Raw genomic sequence first — 22,813 nt, 5'->3', positions numbered from 1 at the left:
ATACCAAGTTTAACTCAAACTGAAATTAAATAGACACAATTGAGGTCCAGCCTAACTTGTAGAAAAAGAAGAAAAAACTTAATCAGAAGAGTTTAATTTTGCCGGGTGGTAGTGGTACATGCATTTAATCCCAGAACTTGGGAGGCAGAGCCAGGCGGATCTCTGTGAGTTTGAGGCCAGCCTGGTCTACAGAGCAAGATCCAGGACAGGCACCAAAACTACACAGAGAAACCCTGTCTCAAAAAAAAAAAAAAAAAAAAAAAAAAAAAAAAAAAAAGCTTCATTTTGATTCCACCGAGGACCATCTGCCAAGATGAAAGACATTTTGCAGGACTAGTTGAGTGCTCAGAATCAGAGAGTCTCCTAAGAGACAGAGTCCCAACATTATTTTGTACCTACAATCAGCATACATGTTAATGAAGGACTTTGGTAAGTTGATTAATGCTTCAGTCAATTGGGGTAAGGCATTGGAAGTCAACCCAGACACAAAACACTCAACATGATTTCTCCTTTACTGGATTCTGTTTTCAATATAAAAGGCCTACATTCTATCAATTGAAGTTTTTCTGTTTTATTTTCTGCATTACTTCAGAGCTCTCTTGCACACAGTTGGACACTGTAAATGGACGTCTTGTGGGAGGTTTCCAGGTTGAAGCAGTAAAAAGCCTGTGTGCCATGACACAGCCTTTCTCTTCATTTCTAAGAGGCCACTCCAAAAAGATATTGTCTTAAAATGGAAGAGTCACAAATTTAACTAACTTAAAGTTTAAGAGGACTGAGTTGTCTGCATAACTGAGACAGTTGTATACCTTGATCTGCTTAAGGGTCCCCCTGGCAGTAGGATCAGGATCCATCCCTGGTACATGAGCTGGCTTTTTAGAGCCCACTACCTATGGTGGGACACCTTGCACGGTCTTAATGCAGGGGGAGGGTCTTGGACCTGCCCCTACTGAATGTACCAAACTCTGCTCCCCATGGGAGACCTTACATTGTTGGAGGAGGGAATGGGGGCTGGGTTGGAGGGGAAGACTGGAGGTGCAGGAGGAGGGAAGAGAGGGGGATTTGTGATTGGTATGAAAAATGAATTAAAAAATCCTAAAAAAAAAAAAAGATTGGGGAAGGCCATCTATATGGGAGAGTTGTCAAAGGTAAAAAAGATTACTATAAACAGTGAGAAGAAAGTTTTTATTACAGAAAATCACAGATACATTGGTTTGGGGCTGTTTGTTACAAAATTCGAGCCCCATCATTTCCTTTCTGGAGTATCCTTCCATTTTAAAGAAAAATTATTATCATTTGCATTATGTATTCTCATAAATATACATAGTACAATGCTACCAGTGTCCATTTCTTGTATTTCCTAAGGCCCTGAATAACAGTTTACATAGAGGGCTAATATTTGTTCTGAATTATTTCTATGAAGAAAAAATGAATGACATATTCCAATATTCGTTCGTATTGTTTAGGTTTATGCTGTCAGCTTGATATAGAATTCTTGGCATGCTTTCCTTTAGTTTCATTAGTTTTTAGACACCATTCTTCTAGACAATAATTTTTATTACTTCCTTTATTTTTTGAAATTATATAATATAATTACATCACTTCCCTACTTTCCTCACTCCAAACACTCCCATATGCCCAGCTGTGCTGTCTTGCAAATTCATGGCCTCTTTCATTGTTATTACATACATATATGTACATGCATATACGGATATATTTCAAAGTCTTGCTCTAGTTTGGTCTTTGATTATTTGTAGTAACAACAAGTTTAAGCTTACAGCTTCTGTGATTTGTCATTAGATATTTAGTGTTAAAGTTTTTATTTCCTTTTTCATCTTCAGGAGAGAACCCAGGACCTAGTGCATAGTATCCAAGTGTTTAACCACTGAATTACACTCCCAATACCAATCACACTTTTACACAGAATGTATGTACATGTTTCCTTATTCACCTCACCTGGAATTGGTTGAACCCTTTGAAAATGTAGATGCTGGCTATTTTTCAACTCTAGAGTTATGTCTCTTGTAATATTTCTTGCACAGAACCTACAGTTAGACTCCCAACAGTTCTCACTTTCTGATAGCCACTCCCTTGTGCCATCTCACTGAAGTTTGTAGCAAGTTGGTCTACTAAAGCATACAGAGGAGTGAGTGGATGCCCCTACTGGTATTGGATTGTGTGTCTCTGGGTTTTGTCCTGAGAATGCCTGTGCACTATTTCATTTTTTTTCATTCATTTTATATACCAATCACAGATCCCTCTCTCATCCCTCCTTCTGCTCCCCCTACATACCCTCTCCCATCCTGTATCCCTTTCTCCAACGGGGTAAGTTCTCCCATGGTGGGACAACTAAGCCTGGTCCATTCAACTGAGGCAGAACCAAGCCCATCCCTGCTTTATCAGTGGTTAGCAAGGTGTCTGACTATAGGTACTGGGATCCAGAAAGCCAGCTCATTCACCAGAGATGCACGATTTCATTTGTCTTTTGTAGAGCCCTTGCTCAGGGGAAGGCTGTTCTGTGAGTACTTCAGTGGAGAACATCTCTGTAGTAAGAAACTGGAGCTTCTTGCCAGAAGCCACAATGAGTTGTCTTGAACTTGGGTGCTTCACCAACAGTTGGGTTGAAAAAGCATAGCCTCCGCCAGCATTCTGGCTGCAAGCTCATGAAAGAACTTGTGAGAATCAGGCTTTTGGCCACGGCAACCATAAGATAATTAAAGTGCAGTGTTTAAATTACCCTGGGTTTTAGGGTAATTTGTAATAGAAAAACAGATATCTAACATAATGCCACTTTGCATTTATTATCTCTGTCAGTTCATTCTCCTTGTAAAATTTGTATTTGTGACATTTACTTTCTTAAATATATTATACTAAATTTGTTGTCTTTCTCTTATCATTTTTTTTATATTTGGAGACAGTGTTTCTCTATTTTAGCTCTGGCTGTCATGGAGCTTGCTCTGTAGACAGACTGGCCTCTAACTCAGAGATCTGCCCACCTCTGTCTCCTGAGTGCTGGGATTAAAGGCCTTCATCACCACCACCCAGCCTTTCTCTTATGATCTTTAAGCTTCTCATGAGTCTTTCTCAGGGCATTTGAGCTACTTTTCTCCTTGATATTCAATATTATTCAACTTTCCAAGGAGCAAATCTTTTGGAGTTATTTCCTAAGTGTTTAATTGGGAAGCTATACATGTATTTGAATTCCAAGGAGTCATTACTGACATGTATAAAGTTATCTGCTCCGGCAGAAATACCTATAGTAATTGGATCTTTTCAAGACAGCGGAAATTCATTCTGTACAAGGAAATTTCTCCAGTTTTGAGAGTCAGATCGATAATGCAACATGGACATGGGCATTCTTACAGGTGCCTCCACATTTGAGAAAGTTCTCTTCATAGAATAGAAATTATGCTATGTATTTATAAGAAATTTTTGACTCTTCAAAATTCTGCCAAATTTGTTGTAATTTCTGCATTTGAAAACTTGAAAAATACTGATTATTTAATCTGGAGCCTAAGAATTATCATAACTAAGGTGGAAGCACTAATTTTATCTATCACTGGGATTTTAATACTATTTCAAAGTGAAAAACTAAAGCTACATGAAGTGATGAGGGATGATAAAGTAGTGAGTAATATATTTTCTAATTTTTAGTAAAAAATAAAAAATTAGTGAAGTCCCTCTCATGTGTCATCTATCTAGCCAGATTTCCCACACCCTTCTCCAGTGTCTGGACCTGCTTGACCATCCCCTCCACACAACCTCTGTAATCTGCCATATCTAGTCTGGGTCCCATATTTTATGCCCAGGTCTAGTCTGGACACCGCTGCCTACTCTACAACCAATCTCTAGGCTTCTTCCTGTACCCAACATGCTTACCCCCCAACCCACAGGCCTCTCAAATCCCATACCCAACCTTTCCACCCATCCAGATCTGCCCCCACACTCCAAGCATCAGCCAGGTTATGAACTACAACAAAGACCAGATGGATTGATGATCCTAAAAGTGCCCTATTGGCACACATATGTTGGTGGTAACCAACAGCTCTCTGTTTGGACTTAAGAACTGCTCAGCCACTGGGGAACTATGCCTCATGCTGATATCCCAGCTAACTACCCAGGACTAGTGAAGTGATGGATCTTGGATAAGAATCTAAAATCACAACTTGACTAAACCAGCATAATTCTTAACTACATTCTAAATATCTGTCCTCAGCCCCACAGATAAGTATAGTTCTTACCCCTCATCAAAGAACCTTCTCTTTTCAACAAATGAGACCACTAGTAAAACAAAACAATAAAACAAATAAAAGACAAAGCAAAAAAAAAAATATCACACTTAGCCAAAATGCACAGTTGTGGAGCACAGTCCCAAAGGATACATCTACAAAAAAACAAAACAAAAACAAACAAACAAAAAACAATTACTGCACATAAGGCTCAGGGAACATTACATAAGAGGGGGCAGAAAGATTGTAAGAGCCAAAGCACCAGGGAGTTTGCTATGAGATTGTGGTGTCTCCTAATACTAAAATGTACACCCACCAAGTTTCACCAACATGACAGACTAAACACATCCTAAACAAAAGGAACAGCAGACACGACAAAGAGGACAGGAAAAAGACCAAGAGACCTCAACACTACACAAATAACTACAGGTAAGTAAGGAATGCTGAGAGCAGGAGAAATCGTCTTCCCCAAGGAAGAGCTCACCAATCAGTCTTCCAATACCAAATGGTCAGCCAGTATTCAGAGTAGTAAGTTGAATTACAACTTTGTATACATATAATGCCATTATACTTTTAAAACTATATTTACCCTTAACTACTATCACCCATCACCATCCATCCCTTTCGTTGGTCCCCTTTCTCCTCTCAAAATGTTCATCTGTCTCTTTTCGTGTCACACAAATTCTCTTAGCTGTAATCGGAAGTTTTCCCCTGTCTTACCTGGTCCTGCAGCTGCTCAGTCCCAAGTACCTGTGGCTCAGACTTCTTGCTAGCTAGCTCTTATAACTTAACTCAACACATTCCTATTAATCTATGTGGTGCTACATGGCCGTGGCATTATCAGTCTGCTGGCACCTTGTTGATCCTTGGGCAGCAGGCTGACGTCTCTCCTACTCCACCTTTCTCCCCCCTGTATCTCTGCTTGGATTTCCTGCCTGTCTCTAAGCTGCCTTGCCGTAGGCCAAAGCAGTTTATTTATTAGCCAATGGGAGTAACACATATTTACAGCCTGCAGAAAGACCATCTCACAGCACTTAGCTACTTTTGCCCAATCTTTAGATTTCTTTATCCTCATCCCATAGGTCCCTTTCTATATTAATTTACTTTGTATTTATTTATGTGTATATGCATATGCTTTTATATAAATTTAAATTCAGGTTCATCAGCTGACAAAACGTTACTCTTTCCAAGTTTGTCTTATTTTAATATGATGATATCCATTTTCTTTCATTTTTCAAAATTGACGTAATTCCATCTTCTTTTCCATGGCTTTGTAAAATTCCAGAGTCTCTCTCTCTCTCTCTCTCTCTCTCTCTCTCTCTCTCTCTCTCTCTCTCTCTCTCTCTCTCTTCTCTCTGTGTGTGTGTGTGTGTGTGTGTGTGTGTGTTTTCTTTCTCTATATCCTTACTAGCATTTGTTACCATATATTTTCTTCAATAATAGGCATTGTGACTGGGATAAGACAGAATCTTAAAGTAGTTTTAACCTGATTTTCCCCAATGGCTATGTTTGTCGAACTCTCTCAAATATTTATTGATGATTTGTATTTCTTCTTTTGAGAACTGTCTGTTCAATTCTTAGTACACTTATGGATCAAATCAATCTGAATTAAAAGGGAGGATGTTATTAGAGGGCATATATGGTGGTATTTTACTTCTACTGAAATGTGATTTTAATTGTGTGTTAATAAATAAAGTTGCCTGGGGGGTCAGAGCTATTAGAGCCATAGAAAGAGCGTGGCGGTGGTGGCACATGCCTTTAATCCCATAGATCTCTGTGTGTTCAGGGATACAGCCAGCATTGGAGACATACACCTTTAAGACCTGGAGGGCTGTACTTACAGGCAATGACGAGGCAGTCATGTGTTTGGGTTTACAACCAATGAGAAGGCAGAACAGAAAGACTATTTAAAGACATACACACAGGAAGTAGCTCTCTTTTGAAGAGCTAGGACCACCACAGGAGGTAAGATTTTAGCTCTGAGCTCTGACCTCTCGGCTTTCTCTTTTACATTGGTTCTGTGTTTTTTATTCTAATAAGACAGTTGGTTACATCTACAGGCATATATTTTTAATTGCCTTTAATTGGGTTGTGTCAAGCCACATGTCAAACACTCTGGAACACTGTTCTTTAAAAGTTTACAAGAAATAAGGGAGAGTCCTAGCACCTCAGAAATAGTGACCACATTGTTACACTCATGTGCATATTTTAGCTGCCTTGAATGCAAAAGTACTTTGAAATCAGTATGATGAAGCAGTATTTTGCTCAAAAGGCCTTTTTTCTTCCAGTCCCTTAAAATCCAGCTCAAGAATCTGCCAAATCCTGAATAATTATGTGAAAGATCTAATCATCTTCCCACGTCATTATAAATCACAGGAAACAATGTTCTGTTTCGGCCCCACAGAGTTTGAGCTGCAAAATGCACAAAGAACACTTCAAAGGTCACGTACCATCAAGTAAAATTACGACCATAATGGTGCTCACACATGTCAACAAAGGAAAATAGAACCAAGATGTTTATAGAGAGATGTCTTGCAAATCAAGAACACGCACAGGTGCCTGCCTGCAGACAGCCCATTAGGAAAGCCAGCCAGTGCAGCCGCGGCGAAGGTTCAGGGCTTTGTTCTGCTGCAATTCAGTCAGTCATCACCAGACAGGAACAATAACGTCTCAAGATCACCCCAGGCTACAAATTTCAGCTATTTCACTCTGTGAGTGGCAGCCATACCTTTATCAGGTGGGAAGTTGACCAATTGGTGTCTGGGGGACATTGGGAGACTTCCAAAGGGGGAAATGTTCCCATTATTAAAGTCAGTGACAGAGAAAAGATGAGGGAAGGAGAATTACTCATCCATGTAAGGGTCTAGATGACACTAATGCGCAACTGTGGAGGTGCCAGAGTCTCAGAAAAGGTAGGCTGCTACAAGCCAAAAGTCGTGAAAAAAAACAAAAAACAAAAAACAATAATTATGTATCCAGGCCCAGCAGTTCCCAAACTACACTCACAAAAGTTTGTCTAACCTCCAAAAAAGTAAGGAGAGGCGATCTAATTTTTTTAAAATTTTATTTATTATTATTATTATTATTATTATTATTATTATTGTGTAAGAATATGCATGATATGTGTGGAGTGTGTACATGCTACAGCATGTATGTGGAGGTCAGAGTTCAATTATGGAGTCATTTCTCTCCTTCTGCCTTTGCATGGGTTCCACAGACCAAACTCAGGCTGCCAGGTCTACACAGTGGCTGCATTTACCTGCTGAAGCATCTCATCAGCCCCTTAGACTAATTGTTCAGAGTTGGTTCTTGTGTTTAGATATTCTGTAACTTATCATTCCAATATTTCTCACTCTTTATTTTTTCAATTCATTTTGTTAATATTGTATCATCATCATTTTCAGAATGGTTACAAAGTTCTTAAAGTAGTTGTCCTTTGAATACATAAAAACATATATAGCTAAAACAAGTCAGATCAGAAAATAACTGTCATCTATTTAAGAAAAAAATCCACCCTCGTCTTTCTGCAGTCACAAACAGAAAATATTTAGTACAGAATAAATGCATCTCTAATATTATTGTAAAATTAACATGCTGCTAAGATCAATTATATGGATCAACGTGAAAATACAAAACAAAAGATTAAGGATAGGGAAAACCTTTTCCAAACTTCTTGAGAAATTATTTATAACTTCCAAAGCATCCAATTTTCCAAGTTTTGAGAATTGTTAAGACAAAAATACAGGATATGAGTATTAAAAATGTTAATTTTCCTCAATGATGCTTACATTTTTTTTTTTTACCAAATAATTCTTTAAACATCTGCCAGCCCTCAAACGCTCATGATAATACCAAAGCTTAATGTTTCATATATTGGGGTGGTATAAGTGTGGGAAAGCAGGGGTGGGTGTGTACACATGTATACACTCAAGTGTGTATGTGTGTGTGTGTGTGTGTGTGTGTGTGTGTGTGTGTGTGCTAGCTATTTAGTAAAAAGTGGGCTGAAAAGCAGACTTGTTATATGAATTACATATTGATTACTGGCTATGTCTTATAATGTCTTATGTTATTTATATATAGCTTTTGATTTGGTCTTCATTATACCATAGAGGGTGGATAGTATTTTTACCACTTTACAAGTAAGGAATTTAAAGCTCAAAAAAGCTATAAAAATTTCCCTAAACTACATAGCTACAGTTCTTTGTGGGGCAATTGAGCATAGTGCCACTTCTGAATACACACTGTAAACACTACACATTAAGTCTTTTGTGCTATTTAAAGATAGATTTGCTATAGAAATGACAGGTTTTCTGTAGAAATTCACTGGCTGTGAATGTGAGTCTTATTCACTTTTTTGCCTTTTATCCTAGAGAAAGAAGATATACTTTAAAGGCTTAGAAATAAATAAATAAGTGAACCATACATTTAGTGTATATGCATACAACTAAACGAGATTGTGGTTTGTGGCATGTTCATCCTCTGATAGTGGCTGAAGCAGTATTGCTTATCTAACCTGCTGCAGTGCAGGGAGGCTTTACTGTTCCCTCTTCAGAAGACTCCCTCCTTGGTGTTGGAGAGATAGCTCAGTGAGAAAAAGTGCTTGTTCATAAGACTGATGATGTGAGTTCCATCTCCAGGGCCCACATCCTCGAAGGACAGAACCAGGTCCTGCAAATTGTCCTCTGAGATCCACATCCGCACCATGAGTGTCTGCATGTACATGCGCGCGCGCGCACACACACACACACACACACACACACACACACACACACACACGGAGAGAGAGTGAGAGGGATATAATACAAAATTTGAATATAGGTCCCATCTTTTGACACCTGATCGCTCCAAACAATCCTGAAAGATTCTCTCCTTTCCTAATTCTGCTTCCATGCCCTGAGAAATGCAAGCACCCAGGAGAATCTACATGTTAGGCTATAGGGCTATACTCTCAATCCTGTAAGAAAGAACATCTTAACTCTTCTACAAACTAGTTCCATTAGAACACTGGAAACACTTCCACTGAAGTGATACAAATGATTTTTAAAAAATTAGTCAGCAACTGTTCTAATCCGCTACATGTTGCAGTGCCAAACACTGACAATAAGCAACTTGAGGAAGAAAAGGGTTTATTTGGCTTCCACTTCCGGGTCACAGTTGATCAGGAGTGAAATTAGGGCAGGAAGTCAAACAGAAACTTGGAGCAGATTCCATGGAGCAATGTCATCTGCTAGCTTGCTAAGGTTCATCCCCGGCTAGTTCCCTTATATATCCTAGGACCACCTCCAAGGCAATGTTATCTTCCACAATGGGGGAGGGTCCACTTATACCAATTAATGATCGAGACAATTTCCTAAAGTTGCACCCACATGCCCATCTGATCTAGACAACTCAATTGAAGCTTTCCTTTGAAATGCCCCTACGCTGTGTTATTTTGACAATTAGAGCTAACTAGGACAGTGATCTATCTCAGATACACAGATCTTAGTGCATAAAAGCAAGAAACATGAAGAAAATTGAGGCAGCATGACTCCTCCAAAAATTACTAGTATCACAATAAGGGATGCCAATGGAAATTAATTTGATGAAGTTTCAGGAAAGGAATGATTATAAGAAATTTTAGCAAACTCAAATAAGACACAAATAAAGTCCTAAATGTATACAAAGCCAACACCAAAAGTCGATGAACAAAATATAGAGGTAAATACAAATTGTGAAATAGTCCAAAAAAGAGATAAAAATATTTTTTAAAAAATGAATGGAAAGTTTGTAAGTGGAAAGAAAGAAAGTTAAATAAGTTAAATTTTAAAAAATCAGTGGAAAACCTCACTAATAGAATAGATAAAGAAGATAGTATATCAAGGCTTGAAGACCTGACATTTAGGCTATGACAAATATAAAATAATAATATATGGACAGAACACACACCATCTATGGGAAACTATTAAAAGACAAAATTTATAAATCATGGGTATAGAAGAGGAGAAGAAAATGAAGCCATAGAAAATATGTGCAATAAAATTACAGAAGAAAAATGTCCATATCTAGGGTAAGAAATAACCATCCAGAAACATAAGGCACTTAGAATGATGAACAGGAAAAAAAAAAACAACAAAAAAACAGAAAAGAACTTCTCTGACTTCTCTGTACCACACTGGTATCAAAACACCAAGCACACAAAACAATACTTCCAAATTGAAGAAATAAAAGGTTTATATGATAAACACAAACTAAACAACACATGCCCACTGTCAGCACTACAGAAGGTGGTTGAAAGTAATTAGACATACCGAAGGAAAGGGTGAATGTATCCATGACGCCACAAGAAAGAATAAACTGTACTAGCCCAGTAAGAAAGCAAATGAGGAGCAGGGAAGCATCAAGAACCAATCAAAGAACAAAATGACAGCAGTGAAGGTAGACGTTACATAATAATTTAGAAAGTTAACAATCATCCTTCTCCAAGCAAAAGACATAGACTAGCAGAACGGATTTAAAAAACAATTCCATGTGTTGACAGAAGAAAGACATTTCACTAACAAAGATAAACACAGTCTTAATGATAAAAGGAAGAAAAGATGTTGTGAGCAAATGGAACTAGGAAACCAGCAGGGGTGTATCTCACTAACATCTGATCAAACAAGAAATCAAATGAGAATATCAGGGTGGATAAGGAAGGTAACTCCGTATAGATTAAGAGCATAACCTGTGAAAGGACTATTATCACTCTAAGCACATATCTACTCTACATTGGCACACCCAGTTTCATAAACCAGAGACTACAGGATATAATGATACAGAGTGTGTACTGGTGTTAATACAATATTAAATGAATTCAATACCCTGCTCTCATCAATAAACAGATAATGAAGATTATAAATTGAGAATTGAACATTGATAGTTCAAATAGTCTCAATAGGCATTTACAGATAACTCCTTTCAAACATAGCAGATTATGCATTCATCTCAGTGACCAATGTAACTTTCTCTAAAATAGATGACATTTTGTGATACAAATTAAGTCTTTTATTCTGTTTGAGCATAACAGAAAAAAAATGACAAATCAAGAACAAGAAAAACTGCAGAATACATAAAATCTTGTGGAGGTTGAACAACATATTACTAAATGATGAGTTGGTCATCGAAGATATCAGGAAGAAATTTTCCTTTAAATGTTGGAATAAATTGAAAACACAATGAACCAGAACCATGGGGGATATAGTACAATAGCAAGCAATTCTATGAGAAAGTTTTGTAGCAACAAATGTCTATATTTAAAAATTAGAGTACCACTGCTGTGGATATTGTTCTGTATGTGAAGGTGTTGCTCTGATCTGGTTGATAAATAAAATGCTGATTGGCCAGTAGCCAGGCAGGAAGTATAGTATAGGTGGGACAAGCAGAGAAGAGAATTCTGGGAACAGGAAGGCTGAGTCAGGAGACACTGCCAGTTGCCACCATGAGAATCAAGATGTAAAAGTACTGGTAAGTCACAAACCATGTGGCAACTTATAGATGAGTAGAAATGGGTTAATTTAAGATATAAGAGCTAGGTAACAAGAAGCCTGCCATGGCTATACAGTTTATAATTAATATAAGTCTCTGTGTGTTTACTTGTGTCTGAGAAGCTGCAAGAGCCAGGTGGACACAGTAAAACTCCAGCTACATACCACAGATAAGTACGTTAGTGATGCAACTAAAAGTCTCAGAATAATAATAATAAATGAAGGCCCAAATCAATGAAGAGAAGACCAAGGCAGAAATGAGCGAAATGAAAACAAAGAATAGGGAAAAATACAAGGGCCAATGAGTTGGTTCTTTAAAGAGACAAGCAAGATTGACAAACTCTTAAATTAACCAGAGAGGAGAGAAAGACTCAATGTTATAAAATTAGATGAAAATGAGGCATTAAAATAGACATCAAAGAAATTCATGGGACCATTGGGGCATACTTTGAAAATATATATTTCAAACATAAGAGATTGGAAAATAAACAAATAAATTTCAGAATATATAGAACCTACCAAATTCAAAGACAATATAAACAACTTAAGTAGATCTATAACAAGTGGTGAGATTAATCCCCTAACAAACAAAATGTCTGCCATCTAAACAGAGCCCAAGCCAAAAGAACCAACACTAGTGGTTCTAAACATAGTCCATAAAATAGAGAGTGGAAAGATGATACTAAACTCATATGATGAATATAGATACCCAAACCAATTAATACACACACACACACACACACACACACACACACACACACACACACACGGACTATCTCCCAACTGAATATGCATGCAGAAGATCTCAATTAAATTCTTAAAAACTAAATTTATTTATAAATCAAGAGCATTCACCATTACCAAGAGAACTTCATTCCAGAGGCAGAAGGATAGCTCTGCATATGCAAATCAATAAATAAAATGCAACACTTTGGCAGACACAAAGGCAGAAATCACATGATCATCTCCATAGTTCTAGAAAGGACTCTGACAAAATCCAACATCACTTCGTGATAAAAACCCAGAAGAAACTAGGAATCAAAGAAATATTTCTCAATATAGAATTGTGTGTGTGTGTGTGTGTGTGTGTGTGTGTGTGTGTGTGTATGCAACAAACCTATAGGCAATATTATGCTAAATAAAAAAATGTGAATTCCCACTAGAATCATATTCCATTCATATTGCCTTGGTCCATGAAACCTTAGTTACCATAGTAAGAGAAAGAGATTTAAAAAAAAAGTGCTATAAACAGAAATGTCTTAGATTCAGTAAGCACATTCAGCCATATGGCAGAATACAAAATCAGCATTCAAAACCCATGTCTTCTCAATGTGAAGGGACCAGGAAAACATTCCCATTCATAAGGTTTCAAAAGAATAAAATACTTAAGAATAAATATTTAAAAGTCAATGAAAAACATCTAAAATAAAATTTAAAATAACACTGAAAAAAAGAGGTGAAAGAAGACACTAGATGACAGCAAAACCTTCCATACTCCTGCACTGACAGAACTAACACAGTGAACGTGGCTGTATTACCCAAATCCACTTACAGATTTAATAAAATACACATCAATGCCAACCTTCTTCACAGAAACGAAAAGGAAAGTCAATCTCAAAATTCACTTGAAAGCACAAAATCCCTGGTCAACCAAAGCAACTCTAGTAAAAAAAGAAAAATACTAGAGAAATCACAGACCTGATTTCAAAGTATAATATAGAGCCATAGTAGTAAAAACAGTATGGCACCAGTACAGAAAGACATATATAAATGAAATAGAGTAGGAAACCTAGAATTCCAGGTGCATAGTTACAGTCGTATGATTTTTGACAAAGGTTTCAAAAACATCACACACTAGAAAAAATATGATCTCCTTTAAAAGTGGTGCTATATAACTAGATTTACATATGTACAGGAAAGAAGCTAGGAGCTGATCTCCTAACCCTATACAAAAGCAATTCTAAGTGTAGCAAAGATTCCAATGTAAGTCATGGGACTGAAAGTGCTAGAGGGAAACATAGATGAAATATTCCAAGATTGGGGCATAGGCTTTTGGAAGAGTGCCCTACTAGCTCAAAGAATAACCCAAAGAACTAGCATGTGAGAATGTATAAAATTATACAATTTCTGCATAGCAAAGGAAAGAGTCAGTGAGGAAAAACTGTACAGGATAAGAAAAACCTTTGTAGCCAAATATTTGACAAAGGATTACTATTTAGGACTTATAAATAAATTTAAAAAAAAAAAAACCCTAACTACCACAAACTCTAAGCAACTTGATCAATAATAGGGTAATAAAATTAACACACTGTTCTCCAAACAGGAAGTGAAAATGGTCAATAAACATGAAAAAACTGTTTAACATCATTATCAAACAAAGAAATGTAAGTTAAAACTATGCTGAGATTCTAACCACCCCAGTCAGAATGACTGTCATAAAGAAAATTTAAAAAATAATAATAAACGTGCCAGTGAGAAACTAATGGTAGATTGTAAAGTGTGACCAATGTGAAGTTAATGTGGAGGGTCCTCAAAAACTGAACAATAGAATTACGGTATTATCCAGCTATAACCCACATGAGTATATCCTCAGAAGACTCTAAGTCATATCACTTAGATACTTGCACATGAATATTTATAGATACCTGTGTGCATATTTATTCCAACACTATTCAAATAGCCTTGCTGTGGAAAGAGCTTAGGTGTCTATCAAAGATGATAGGATAAAGAAAATGACATGTGCATACATGTGTGTGCATATGCCTGTGTGTGTGCATACATGTACACATGCACATGCATGCCTGCAATGAAATTTTATCCAACCACAGAGAAAAATCCAGTTATGTCATTTGCTGAAAATAGACAAGTCTGGTGATCATCATATTAAGCAGAATAAGCCAGACTCAGAAACATATAGTTGCTCTCCTTTGTGGATATAGATTATAAATGAATGACATGGAAGGATGAATATGGCCAATGTACATGATGTATTTGAAAGAGTTTTATAAAACCCAACGTAATGTCCAATGAGCATATTAAAGTCGTTAAGAGAAGCAAACAAATGTGAATTTTTGTTCAGTTGTAGACTAAGCTGTTGCTTATGTGGAGAAAGAGTATGGCAAGAATAGCACAAAGAATCCATGATGACCCTAACAGTCACACAGTTCATGTCTTAGGTTGCAGATGTGGCTGAATCAAGGAAATAAATACATGTTCTCTGCTGGATTTCTCAATTATTATGAAACCATGATCCCGTTTTTTTTAATTAGAACAATTATTTTGCATTTGTGTTGCTATTGTGCAACTAATGTTTGAGGAACAAATAGTTTCTTATCATTCGCAAGTCATAACGAGGGAAATCATACTAGAGGTATTGCACTCAGGGAATCTCACCAACACATCAGCTCATTTGGACAAAAATTTGGATTTTTGAGACTGAAATTCACAATGCAGTGAGACTTTGAGGGGAGTTGGGTGCTGTTATTTACAGTGCAGGTGTGTTGTGAACTATGGGCAGAGGGCAAATAAGACTATTTAAAGTATTTTTCTAAAGTGTGTCTTGCTACTCTCCTACCAATAACAGCTACTGATTCACCTTTCCCTAGTGGACTTATGGCTATACAGTGTACAGTAGGTATGCTGCTGTGCACATTTTATTTTATTTTTCTAGGTCATAAGCACCAAGGTGACTTTTGGTCTGGTCATTTGAAATTCCCCTTTGGACATTCTTTTGGTATGTTCTCTTATAAGACGTGGGGATTATGTGGGGAATATCCTAAGTCTCAGGGGCAGACCATGGTTAGATTCTCCAGGAAATAGTCCCAGCCACACCCGGCCTTTGAGTCATGCCAACTCACCAGTTATTAGAAACTTGCAAATGATTCAGGCCTCAGATGTTTGAGTCACCCTCATTTCAGGCCCCAGGCCTTATGAAACAGACATAAACCATCCCTGACCCACAGAGTGGCATGTGACACAGTTGTTGCAGCTCTATAGCACTGAGTGTAGTTGGCTTTGTTAGACAGCACCAATAGCCAACAAGAATGGATGAAAGAGTGCCACAGTGATGGAGGAACTGACTGAGGAAATACTGAAGAAGTGGAGGCGTGAGGCTACAGGTGCTGTTGCTGACTTGCCTAGAGCATCTCAGCAGTTAGAGTCTTCATGAGACATAAAGCTCCAGAAAAGGTATAATGAGACCAATTAGAGCAACATGCAATATAAGCAGGTCTTGAGGAATAAGGGTGGATAAAAACCACATACAACAGCAGCAAGAAGAAAGCATGCCCATCGACACATTCTGTGTTATTGTTAGACAGATGCTTGAAGAAATCTCGGCAAGGACTTTGTTTTTAATCTTGCCTCATTTGCCAAAATACCAGTGATGTTTTAAGCATGGTGGCTGGAGGCAGGAAGAAGGAGGGAGAGTGGAAAGGAATTTTAAATTATCAAAGAAAGGTTCAGCCCAAGCCATTTTAATAAAAACAAGACGTTCAAACAAAGTTGCCAGACACTCCAGTATATTGAAAGCACTTCTGATTCCTAACAGTGCACAAGATACTCTTGTGTGATGACTTACTGTAGATGTAACCAACCATCTTATTAAATAAGAAACACAGAACCAATGTAAAAGAGAAAGCCAAGAGGTCAGAGCTCAGAGCTAAAATCTTACCTCCTGCAATGCTCCTACCTCCCGGAAAGAGAGCTACTTCCTGTGTGTCTGTCTTTAAATAGTCTTTCTGTTCTGCCTTCTCATTGGTTGTAAACCCAAACACATGACTGCCTCGTCACTGCCTGTAAGTACAGCCCTCCAGGTCTTAAAGGCGTATGTCTCCAATGCTGGCTGTATCCCTGAACACACAGAGATCTATGGGATTAAAGGTGTGCGCCACCATCGCCGCACTCTTTCTATGGCTCTAATAGCTCTGACGCCCAGGCAACTTTATTTATTAACATACAACTAATATCACATTTCAGTACAAATAGAATACCACCATAACTTACTTCTATCACAAATGACATTTTGTAGATGGCATTTTACTATCAGGTAAGTCTTTATATCTTTTATTAAGAACATACTCTAAGACAGTGGTTTGCAACTCTCTGGATACTGTGACCCTTTAATATAGTTCCTCATGTGGTGGTGACCCCCAACCATAAAATTATTTTCATTGCTACTTTGTAACTGCAATTTTGCTATTGTTACAAATTGTAATGCAAATATCTGATATTCAGGGTATCTGATATGCAACCCCGGTGGGGGTTGCAACCCAATTGGTTGAGAATCAAAGGTCTGGGGGTTGGGCGATGGTCCACTGGACAATAGAACTGGATGTGCCAGCAGGAGGTTTGGCATTCAGATTTCCAGCATCCATGTTTTTTAAAAAAGTTGGGTGTGTTATATGTGTCTGTAATTCCACCAATATGGGAAGCAGAGATAGGAGAATCAATCATTGGAACTTGCTGGCCACCAGTCTAGCTAAATTCAGTGAGAAACCATGTCTCAAGAGAATTAAAACTAGAGTGACAAGGTGGGACGCACTACGCTGGTGTCCATGTGCATACACAGGTATGTATAATAACTCACAACAGTCGCGTGTGCATAAAACACATACATACACAAACAGCACATGATTTAATGTTTCTGCATATAGGAAACATAGTTTAAATGATCTTCAATTCTCTTTCAAGAGAAATAATGCTGTAGAAACTAAAAGGTGACAGAATTCATTCTCTATTCTGATTTGACATAGATCAGTATGCTTAAATAAAGACAAGCCTTTTAGGTGAAGGCAAAGCCTCAGGATAAAAACAATAGGAAAATGATCCAGGTATCCAAGTCAGCAAACAACTTCAGGAGTAAAGTATTTAATTTGTAACTATGAGCAAGGTTCGTTTGACCATTAACTTAATGTGTTAGCTCTTGAATGCTGCATAACAAATTGCAGAAATTTAACAGATTAAAATGCACTTGTTTATTAGCTGATATTCCTGTTGGTCCCTCTGTATCTTGTGTCATAGCCAGGCTGGAAGTTCCAAGAAGAATCTGCTTCCAAAGTTCATTCACACAGTTGGCAGGATTACCGTTCCTGACGGAAGTAAAACAGATTGCCTGCTTTCTTGCTGCTGCTTGGCCCCAGGTCACTTACAGCAACCAGAGGCCTCTCTCAGGTCTTACCCAAGGGACCTACTTCTGACCCGTCATCAATTTTCCTCATGTAGAATTCTTTGCAGGCTCAGAAAGTCTGAATTTCTCTTCTGCAACAAGCTAAAGACAATTTTGAAAGGCTCCTGTGACACAGTTAGGCCCACACAGATAATCTTCCTATTTTGACACAAACTGATTATTAATTCTAACAACTGCAGACTCCTTGTTGTCTTGTAACATAATAAACATTACTGGTAGAAGGTTATGGAACCATCTTACAATGCCACATGTATCGCTCATTTTTATCAATAGGCCTACATTACTAACACTTTTTAAAATCCCCTAATTTTCTTTCATTTACCCCACAGTTAGATGGCAATTTCAGTTTTCAGCCCTTGAAAGTAGTCTATTAGCTATGTCTGAGGTTGAGAGTCAGAAAAGAACTTTGAATCTGGCAAAGGCAGGGCATACCTGTGATCCCAGCATTTGAAAGACTGAGGCAGAAGGATTCTTGAGTTTGAGATTGACCTGAACTACCTAGTGAGTATCAGGTCAAGCTAGTCAAATATCAAGATCATGTTTGAGAGAGGGTATGGGAGGAGAGAGAGGGAGGGAAAGGAGATTGACTTGAGTTCTAGTTCTACTACCTCTGTGGTTACAGAGGTATCATCAAAACTAAATCCCAGGATTTTCATTAAAACAAAACAAAACAAAAAAAGTACAGAGAAATCAATGCATATTCCTTTTGATTCTATGAGAGGTATATAAGTAACTAAATCTAAAAGCATCTAGTGTTATTCTTTGTATATAGTGGACTCTCAACAGGAATCCCTTGTCTCTGATGGCCTATCTATAAGCAAGGTATGAGGTTTTAACTTCCACCCCATCTACTCGGGTACTGGTGCATTTTCTTTCATGAATATCTTTTATTTATTTATTTATTTATTTATTTATTTATTTATTTATTTATTTATAAATAAATAAATAATTTTTATTAAGAGATTTTCTATTCATTTTACATACCAACCACAGATTCCCCTGTCCTCCCTACTCCTGCCCCCCAGACTTCCCCCCAACCCACTCCCCATTCTCACCTCCTCCAAGGCAAGGTCTCCCTCCCATGGGGAGTCAGCAGAGCCTGGTACATTCAGTTGAGGCAGGTCAAAGCCCCTTCTTCCTGCACCAAGGCTGCTCACAGTGTCTCACCATAGGCACTAGGTTCCCCAAAAGCCAGCTCATGCACTAGGAACAGGTCCTGATCCCACTACCTGGGGGCCCCCTATACAGTTCAAACTAAACAATTGTCTTGCTTATCCAGAGGGCCTAGTCCAGTACCATGGGTGCCCCTCAGCTATTGGTCCACAGTTCATGTGTTTCCACTAGTTTGTCTAGTTGTCTCTGTACTTTTTCCAGTCATGGTCTCGATATCCCTTGCTCATAGAATCACTCCTCTCTCTCATTGACTAAAATATGTGTTCACCATATGTCTACTTTTGTATCTGAAACACTAAATAAAGGCACAAGCATAAACCATGAGTAGATGCATATTTAAAATGAATCATCAGTGCACCAACAGTTGCAAAATTGTGCCACACCAGTTAGTATCAAAATGGTTATGAAAAAAGAAATAAATGGAAAATTTGATTTAAATGTAATGCTAGTCTGTTCTGAACTGTCTGTTCATTTAATTTCAGCATTATTTTGAATTTAGAGTCTAGTGTTCATTGCATTTCCTTCCATTACTTTGGGAAGTAAATGGCTTCTATCACTACTTATAAAAATTCAGAAAATTACAATGAGTTATAAACTTATATTTTGCCCCATTTTACTGAAAAAAAAAATTGAAACCAATTCAAGGATCTCTTCCATAAGTTAATGTGAAGACCATGGAGATTTTATTATACTAGCTTTCTATTGCAGCCATGTCTAAGTTTTATACAAATTCATGGGCCATAATGCCACCTTGAGGGTCATTCCCATGGGTTCAATCATTTCTACTATCAAATGCATGGGGACAGCAGGATGGAAAGGAGACAAGAAAAAATCAGATTCCAAGAGCAATTCAGGTCACAGTTGTATTGGGTAAACACTGAGAACTGCTTGCCTACCCAAAGGGTTTATCTAACGTATTCAGAAAATTATTTTCCCAAGTGTATTTATTCCGATTCCTCTTTAAGAACAACCTAGAAAAAAATCACCTACTTGACAATTAGCTGGTGGTAATAACTGAGGAATGGACATGGAAAGTCTCAGAAACTTGAAGAAAAACAGATGTTTCTGGGTTTGGGTTTTTATTTTTCTTTTTTCTCTGATAGAAGGGGAAAAAACAATCTTAGAAAAACATGTCTTGCTTGAGCACATTGTCTCCATAAAAACAAAAGAGAGAAAAAAATACATTTTTCTCATAAAAGGATTGAAAAGCCACAAGTATCAAAAACTACTACAAAGACAATAGATTGAAGTAGAGAGCTGGCATTGACTTCAGTTCAGCTGCAGCTACTCCAGACATTTGGAAGCCCAGAGCTGCGTTCTATGACTAAACTTTAGAAAAGGGGGAAAAAAACTGAAAGCCTTTGAAAATGCATTGCAGAGGGGAACTCTGAGATGTCATTTTATAGAGAAGAGCTTCCTGTGGTGATATTGTATCTCCCAATATATTGTGCACCTTAATAATCTTATCTGGGTCAGAGAACAGAACAGCCACTAGATAGACATAGAGGCCAGAAAATGGTGGCACACACACCTTTAATCCTAGCATTCAAGAGGCAGAAATCCAGCCGGATCTCTTTGAGTTCAAAGCCATACTGGAAACACCTAGGCATGATGACACACGCCTTTAATCCCAGGAAGTGATGGCAGGAAGGAGAAAGGTATATAAGGTGTGAGGACCAGGAACTAGAGTCTGTTAAGCTTTCAGGCTTTTGAGCAGCAGTTCAGCTGAGATCCATTTGGATGAGGACTCAGAGGTTTCCAGTCTGAGGAAACAAGATCAGCTGAGGAATTGGCGAGGTAAGGTTAGCTATGGCCTGTTCTGTCTCTCTGATCTTTCAGCATTCACCCCAACATCTGGCTCCGGGTTTGTTTTTGTTAATAAGACCTTTTAAAATTCGTGCTACAATCACTTCTCGGCCTTTTGGCTAAGATCAAGTGTAAAATTTGTGCTACAGCTTCCTGAAGTTTTTGGAGGTGACTATGATTTCAAAGACTAATGGGTGAACTTACCAAGTGCTTATTTGATAATTCGAGGAGCCACACTTATTATGATAAAGTTTAAAACTAGCTGCTGATAGGTAAATGCAAGGTTATTTTCCAATTTTGGACACTTTTCCAAATTCTCTTCAAAACTCTGTTGATTCCTTTGATGTGCTGGTCAGTGCACTTCCAGAGAAAAGACTCATGCAGCATTATGCTTCTCTTCAGCTGAGAGCCATATGCCCATCATGGCACCACTCATAAATCAAAGGGTCTGTCACAAATTGCTTTTTTTATTCAAAATAAATGTGTTACCTGTAGTAATCCATGTAGGGTTGAGGTCTCCTTGGCTCACCCCTGTACATGGCAGTCTATTGTTGTCTTTCTTCACTTAGATTTTAAACATCCATTTTGGCGGGACTTTAATGGTGTAATATCTGACAATTCTAGGAGACACACTCTCACAAAAAACTCCATAACTCTTGATTCTTACAACCTTTCAGCTAAGGAATGCTGGGAGAGAAATAGTCTTCGGTAGGCGAGAACACACCAACCCTTTATCCAATAACAAATGGCCAGCCCTGAAAACTTACATAAAAGTAACATTATACAAACTGTACAGATTTTATTTATGTATTTATTGATACACACATATGTGTGTGTGTGTGTGTGTGTGTGTGTGTGTGTGTGTGTGTAGCAACAGCTAATGTAAAAAGAGTTTATGAATTTGAAAGAGAATAAGGAGTATATGAGAGAGCTCAGAGGGAGCAAAACGAAGGGAGAAATAATATATTTTTATCTATCATAATCTCAAAAAAATAATTTTTCAAAATAAGTGTAATTTTATTAGTTCTGAAAGTGAGCTTAAGCCATTAGGAAATGAAGGTCTAGTATAGAGAAACTAACTCCTTTGTAAATAAAATTACATCATAGGGTGTACAAAGAGCACATACTTTATTTTTCTGTAAGTGTAATTTCATGTATTACATTATTTTTCTTTGTTAGCTTCTAAATAGCTAGTTCGATTCTCAGGTGAGTTCATGTTTATTATCAAATAGCTTTTGTTCTAGTAAATAAAGGGCAAACAAATATATATATGATTTTAATCATATTATCTATAGGTTTACAATGTTTCCATGCAGGTGATATTAGAACCCTACCTTAAGGTTCAATGTACAGGAACTTCCACTACCTAGGTTTCAGGGAGTTGGAGAGAATTGCCCATTTCTCCTGAATTTCCCTTTTCTTTTCCCAGTACTGTCCGTCCTTGGGATCTCAATGACTTGATCTTTTTATGTGACCTACTTAACTGTATCTTCTAGATTATAAGAACAATGTGCCATCTTTATGAAATATTTAGGAGATAAGTGAACCCAAGAAGAGAATCATAAATCCATTTTGATTATATCAAAAGATAACCACTATTAACTTTGAGATGTAATATTGTTGCAGATTTTTCAAAAAGATATGGCATGCTATGTAGTATCTCCTAAGCTATATTTTTCTTAGCTAGTACATTACAGACATGCCAATGAATAGCCATTTATATCTCAATCCATTATTAGTTTTCTAGAGTGGGAGAATATATACCTTTGTAAATTACATTGCAACTTGCATCCCTGGGATGAATCCTACTTGGTCGTGATGGATGATTGTTTTGATGTATTCTTGGATTCGGTTTGCCAATATTTTGTTGAGTATTTTTGCATCAATGTTCATGAGGGAGATTGGTCTGTAGTTCT

At 37.6% G+C, this 22,813-nt stretch overlaps 1 pseudogene; it reads left to right on the top strand.

The window, feature by feature from the left end:
• Positions 1-20,996: 20,996 nt before the first annotated feature.
• LOC121823599 (U2 spliceosomal RNA) lies at positions 20,997-21,153 on the top strand (annotated as a pseudogene).
• Positions 21,154-22,813: the final 1,660 nt, after the last annotated feature.

This window comes from Peromyscus maniculatus, chromosome 17 (assembly GCF_049852395.1).
Source record: "Peromyscus maniculatus bairdii isolate BWxNUB_F1_BW_parent chromosome 17, HU_Pman_BW_mat_3.1, whole genome shotgun sequence".
In the NCBI taxonomy this organism is placed as follows: domain Eukaryota; kingdom Metazoa; phylum Chordata; class Mammalia; order Rodentia; family Cricetidae; genus Peromyscus; species Peromyscus maniculatus.
Note: the sequence above shows the minus strand (reverse complement) of the source record. Positions and strands in the feature narration are given on the sequence as shown.